The 6776-nt window shown below is 39.3% G+C and overlaps 1 pseudogene; it reads right to left on the bottom strand.

The window, feature by feature from the left end:
• Positions 1–381: 381 nt before the first annotated feature.
• Positions 382–6048, bottom strand: LOC131059939 (pentatricopeptide repeat-containing protein At4g02750-like; annotated as a pseudogene).
• Positions 6049–6776: the final 728 nt, after the last annotated feature.

Raw genomic sequence — 6776 nt, forward strand, 5'->3', positions numbered from 1 at the left:
TGCACAACTATTGGTCTCACTTTTTGTGGGGCTGTTTTGGACACCTTGGCAAAAAGCGTGCTGATGCGGCACCATACTTGATGATGTGGTCCTGAAACCTTAGTTATAAGCAGGGGACTTGCCAAGTAAGCTGCTGTAAAAAAATGCGAGTTATTTGAAATTTCCATGTAAAATTTTGAGAAGCCAGAAGTTAGGGTGCACAACAAATGGGTCCTCTTCCCTAGATTAATTTTCTCTCTAGAACCAGTCAAGGTGCAAAGAGAAAATATACTGTTTCAAATTTGCACAACTATGGTCCTCTCCCCTGGATTAGTTTTCCATCTAAAACCAGTCAAGCTGCGATGAGAAAGTATACTGTTTCAAATTTGCTGATTATAAATGAACTGGAAAAGAGCATTACCAATAGAGAAATAATAAATATACATCCTTTGCAGTTCACAATTTTAGAATTACATCCCATAAAGCATGTATAGACAATTTCAAAGAATGTGCCTGCATTGCATTCCATAGATCAAAAGCAACCAATAAGCCAAATGAAACTTATAGTCGTTACAGTGGGGTCCCATTGAGAAGGATACTGCTTGTTTTTATATTGCACAGGTTGTCCGTTGAAACCTTTCAAATACCGAATCTGCAAAATTCTGATATTTCTCCTGAATCTGTAGTCGCATTCTTAACAGAGGAAGGCTTTTGGGCTGCTACTTGCGACCATGGGCTAGAAATTTGCACCTGTTCAAACACAGTGGGGTACTTGGGGTACTTTTTTATCAATTGCCGCATGTATTTTGCGTAAGTCTTCATTAAAATATGCTGAAAAAATCAAGTGACAAATCTTTGGTGCAGAACCATAATACGTTTAAAAATAACCTGTAGCCTGTAGGCATGGTAACAGAATTATCTGCAATGAACATTTTCATTGTACTTTGCTCCAAAATCTTCTGAGCTACAATCACAGATAATTACGCAGAACCCAAGTTTGCAACTCTTTGAGTGAAATACAATAATGTTTTCACAAATTGGTGCGACCACTGAAAGTGCCATCAGATGAGAATAAGACATCTTCCTATCTCCAACATACAAATTCACGCAATATGGCACCCATCAGAATCTTTAATGTACATGCTCAACATTGTTAATATTGCTGGAAAAATCATCTTTGAATATCCCACTCTCTTATGAAAAATACTCTTAATCACCAATAATCCCCACAAGAACATGAGCCTTCCCTGAAATGACGAAAGCGAATAGCATCTCTCACAACAATTTCCCTTCCAGCGATAGTAGATATAAGCTTGATCGCAGTATGGCAGTCACCACATACACGAAGATTCTTGAAGATGCGGATAGGCGTCCCAGGAGGTGTGCGAATAAGGCCAAAAGCAACAGCTAATTTTTCACTATGATACAAAAGGAGGTGTTCCTTGTATTCCTCCTCCACATCATGTAGCACAAAATTTGTATAACGAATATACCCTGCCAACTTCATCTCTGTAGCGAGTCTCTCCAGAGTTAAATAGATTTCCTCTGTCTCAGGATTTGACCTGTCTCCAACATAAAATATATGCACCTTGTTATTAACCTCTGTCCAGCTGTACGCAGGCTTTGTGTTAACACCCCTCTCTTTCATAAATTTTCGTATCTTTGCAGCATCTTCCCACATGCCAGCTGCGGAGTAGATGTTTGAGAGCAGCACATAAGGCCCAGGATTTTCTGGCTCCAACTTGAAGAGGCACTCTACCACTTGTTTTCCAAGTTTCGTGTTGCCATGAACTCTGCAGGCACCAAGCAATTCTCCCCAGACAGTAGCATTGGGTTCAAAAGGCATGTTTTTTATTAAATCCAACGCCTTATCCAGGTGCCCAGCTCGAAAAAAGGATGTCGACCATACAAGAATAATGCTCAATTATAGGTGTAACAAAATAATCTCTACTCATTGAGTCAAAATAACGACGACCTTCCTCCACTAGGCCAGCATGATTGCATCCAGAAAGAACACCAATAAAGGTAATGTGGTTTGCCTTCATGCCTACCTGCAACATTTGTTCAAAGATCTGCAGGGCTTCCTTTCCGTAGCCATTCTGGGTATATGATGTAATCATAGAATTCCACGAAATCAAATCTCGTTGTGGCATTTCTTCAAAATGTTGCCGTGCACTCTCTACACTGCCACATTTTGAATACATGTCAAGAAGAGCACTACCTACAACAATATCTGACACAGATCCACTTCTAATAACAAGACCTTGAATCTGCCTACCCTGCTCTAACACTGCGAGGCTAGCACAGGCACTCAAAACACCAACAAAAGTAACATTGTTCATCTTAATACTAGTACTCTGCATTTGACGCCATAATCTTACAGCTTCTTCCCCATGCCCATTCTGTGCATATCCTCCTACCATTGCATTCCATGAAAACACATTTCGTTCAGGCATTTTGTCAAACAACTGGCGTGCATCGACGACGTTTCCACAACATGAATAACCAGAAATCATGGCTGTCCAAGACACTACATCTCGTTTAGACATTTTCTTAAAAACCTGTTGAGCATCCTCTATACACCGGCATTTTGCATACATGTCAACAAGAGCACTCTCCACAAAAGCATTCGACACGAGTCCAATTTAAATAGCAGAAGCATGGATTGTCTTCCCCTGTTCCAAATCGAGCAAGCCTGCGCAAGCACTGATCACACTGGCATCCAAATACTTATCCTGTCCAAATCCCGAACTCCACCTTTCCCAGTAGAGCGTCAAGGCTTGATCCGCCAGTCCATTTTTAGCATATCCTGCAATTATGGCATTCCAAGAAACTGTGTCCCGTTCAGGCATTTTGTCAAACAGTTCACGAGCAACTTCCAAAATCCCACATTTCAGATAACCTGCAATCATCATGTTCCATGAGAAAATATTTCGTTGAGGCATTTCGTCAAACAGCTTGCGCGCGTCCTCTAAATTTCGACATTTGATATATCCATCGATCATGGCATTCCAAGAAAACTCGTTTTTAGCAGGCATTTCATTAAAAATGGAAGATGCAAGCGCAATATTACCACATTGAGCATACACTGCAATTATTGTATTCCACGAGTAACTATTTCGTACCTGCATTTTGTCAAACACTCGACGAGAATCCTCCGCGCACTGGCATTTCGCATACATGTGAAGAAGATGATTGCCCAGAGATAGGTCAGCTTTGACGACTTGGGCGTGCACTTGTTTTCCTTTGGCCAAGGATATCTTATTAGTGCAGCCCTGCAAGAGACCAACAAAGGCTTCGGCAGTGAGGAAGCTCTTCTTGTTGGTACTTTCATGGAGTTTTGCATCGTTTGCTCTTACTTTTGAAGAAGAAAAAGTACTGAATCCAACGAACTTACTTAGCCTTTATCTCTGATTAATATAATTCGATCCCATACTCGCATTTTTGAATTGAAGGGAACCCGCCATCCGAATTATGCTTCATTACAGTCATGGGTTGCTTCTCTTCCTGGAGATAGCTTTGCGTACCCACACCATATTCCTGAAACTTCTCATACTGAAGGCGGGATTTCGGATCATGGATGAAGAGAGATCTTAAGATTTTGATTTCACTCAAAATTTTCCCTATCTCTGCATCAATGAAGTCCAATAACTTCACCAGAAGAACCTTGGAAAAAGCTCATTCGTCACCGTATCATTCTTGCTCTTTTTTTTCCGCTCAAAAGCCTCCTACCTTGGAAAAAGCTCATTCGTCACCGTATCATTCTTGCTCTTTTTTTTCCGCTCAAAAGCCTCCTTTCCTCTTCAATTCATATGGAAGGCTTGGCAAGTCATCATTGAGTTCTTATACTGGAAAGATGTTTTCACTGCAGCATGGGTTTAGTTTCGAAAACTCTTCCATCTGGTGGAATAGGCAGGTGCACTATCATGGTTTGTCTTTAGCTATTGCCTTTCTTAGAGATGCTTCTTAATGTTTTAGGAAAGGAGTTCATCAATTCGATGATATGTGGGATCTCATGGCATGCATGGCATACATTGAAGGATAAATTTAATTTGAACAATATGATTAAAAGATTTCTTATTTTGTGAAATCAATAGTCTAAATACCTTGTTATCAATAATTCTTGTGGACCTTGTTATCAATAATTCTTGTGGACCTTGTTATTAAACTTTGCATTCCATTGTCCTGTAATCTTACAAGAAATTGGTGTTGGTTGTTTGCTTGCTTTTTAATTAAAATGATCTGCCATTGAACCCTAGATTGAACAAACACTAGAGGTGTAAGTTTAGTGAAAGGAGGTGGAGGAATTTGAGTGGGCAAATTTGGAGGTTAAAAGCTGATGCAAATGCTCTGATTTTAGCCTGCAAAGTTTTGCACTACAAATTGCCAGTTGGGGAAAGATTGAAATTTTTGATCCATCCCACTAAATGCTCATAAAATGGAATATTATTTTTAATCTTTCTTTTGTCCTATTTAATCAATCCTTGAGTTTGAAAAAAGCTTTGTTTGGTGCTAGACTACATAATAATTTGGTAGCAGATTCTATGAGACAATTTGTTTTGCTTAATATATGGAGATGCAGATGTTTATCAATGTTTTCAAATCAGTTTATTCACCATGTGACAGAAATTCTAAAGTTTTACTTTGACACCTTGTTTCAAATTGTCTTTATTTGCTCTCAATTGGAGGGTGTTGCCAAGAACAACAACAAGATCAATTACTTCTTGAATTATATTAAGTTTCAAGTTCTCCAACATTTGAAAAAAGTCATTCCTTGTTCAAGACAACTTCAAAGTTTTTTCAAGGTCGGCCTTCATGTGTAATTTTATGCTATGTGTGTTTCTAAGTTAGTCTATGAATGATTCTATCTGCTATTTGTGGCTTCTTGTTTGGTTGCAACTTTTGTATCTCTTATTATGGGTTTCTTGCTAGGTTGCAAAACTTTGTATATGTTGTTTATGGCTCAATGTTTGGCTGCAAACTGGTATCTCTTGTTTGGGTCTTCTTGCTAGAAAAGTTTGTGTATGCATTTGGTCACCTATAGTGCTATGTTGACACTTGTTATTTCTTGTGGCAATCCTTGAAATGCACTTCTTTATTGTATATTTTTCCTTTATGGATTGATTCAATACAAAATATAAAAATAAACACTTTTATAAAAAAAATTGTATTTTTTAAAATATTTTATATTTTTAAACTTAATATATTGTAGAAACTATTTGTATAAAAATAATTTATTTTTTTAAAAGGTAATAGGGAGGTGCAGAAAGAACTTAGGGTAGAATGTGAAAATATTTGTGAAACCAAATATTAGAGTGCGGATTGAAGTATGGCCAAATACAAGTTGATTTTTATTTTGTACAAAATAATTTTTGAAGTTTTAAGTTTATGATATTGATTATATCGGAGATTCGAAGAGGAAAAAGAAGGATGGACCGCCTTTGCTGCTGAAGTTGTACAGACGATCTCCAGTGAATGAAGAATAGTGAGAAACCCCAATTGAATGCACCCCTGCAAAATCAGTCAGATTATTTATGTGGCCGATAACCAGACCACATCTACACTCGCGTCCAGTACTGCTGGGATATTAACACCCCCTTCAACATTGCCTGCATGGTATTTGTTTGGTCGGTCAACATCACCTGCACAGACTTCAGGAATCGATTTTCATTTACCAAAGATACGAGCTGCATAGGTTGAAGAGAAGAATAGAGCTGCGACCAAGGAGAAATCGGCCCATTATGGTGCCCCTACGGGGCTACCATGAATACCTAGAGAGTGATTAAGCATATTGATAAAAAGAAAATCTTCATGAAAGAGTAGATCAAGAGCAACGGAAGGACGAGGGTTAGGGTTTCTACAGAGCCAAACACCGAGGGGTTAGGGTTTATGCAGAGCTTCTCATCACGAGGGCTAGGGTTTGCAGCAGTGGTTGATTCCTTGTGGCACTCACTCAATCTGCGAGTTGGTTGAGACAACCGTGGTAACGTGGACACCTTGGCATCTCTGTGGAGGGGTTAATTTTCCTCCACCCAGTTTGAAACTCCTATCCACTCTCTGTTTTTCCATTTTTTCTTTCCTTCTGTTTGCAAATTTAACTCTGCACTTCATTTAATTCGCAACTCCCCCCACCTACCTAGTCACTCGTACGACCTAACCTTTGGCTTCCTATGGAGCCAGAGTCGGATGGCAGTGCCATTAATGGCCCTAAGTCCGTAGATCAAGCTAAATCTCCACCAAAAAAATCTTTTGCCAAAACTGTCTCCCCGCCTGCAAATGGAGTCAACCCTAACGCGCGATTTTCTAAGGCTCTTGGCAAAGAACGATCCAGTGAGGAAGGTAAGTGCCCTAGCACTATCTTGGGTTCCTTCTGCATTTTGCCCAATTTGGAAATGTTGAATGAAATTGCCTCGGAAAAGACTAGGTTAAGTAATACTGCCATTTTCTTTGCATGTGTTGATGTTGAGAAATATCCACCTAGGAAATTTTTAGATGACTGGTTTCATAACCTCTGGAATTTAAAATTAGGGCTTAAAATATCATTTTGTAGACAAATTCAAAAGGGTTTCTACCTTATTTTTTTCAATTCTCACGAGGCTCAAAGGGAGACACTAAAGCGTCAATACTGGACAGTGGGGAATACTTCCTTCCGTGCCCTAGCTTTGTCTCTAGAGGTGGTCAGTGATGAGGTTCTTGCACTATGCTCCCCTAGGTGGGTCATCCTCAAGGATGTCCCCCCCTTCCTCTGGCATTTTCTTCCACAGTTAATGGAACCTTTTGGAAAAATGATCCGTATT

This window comes from Cryptomeria japonica, chromosome 7 (assembly GCF_030272615.1).
Source record: "Cryptomeria japonica chromosome 7, Sugi_1.0, whole genome shotgun sequence".
In the NCBI taxonomy this organism is placed as follows: domain Eukaryota; kingdom Viridiplantae; phylum Streptophyta; class Pinopsida; order Cupressales; family Cupressaceae; genus Cryptomeria; species Cryptomeria japonica.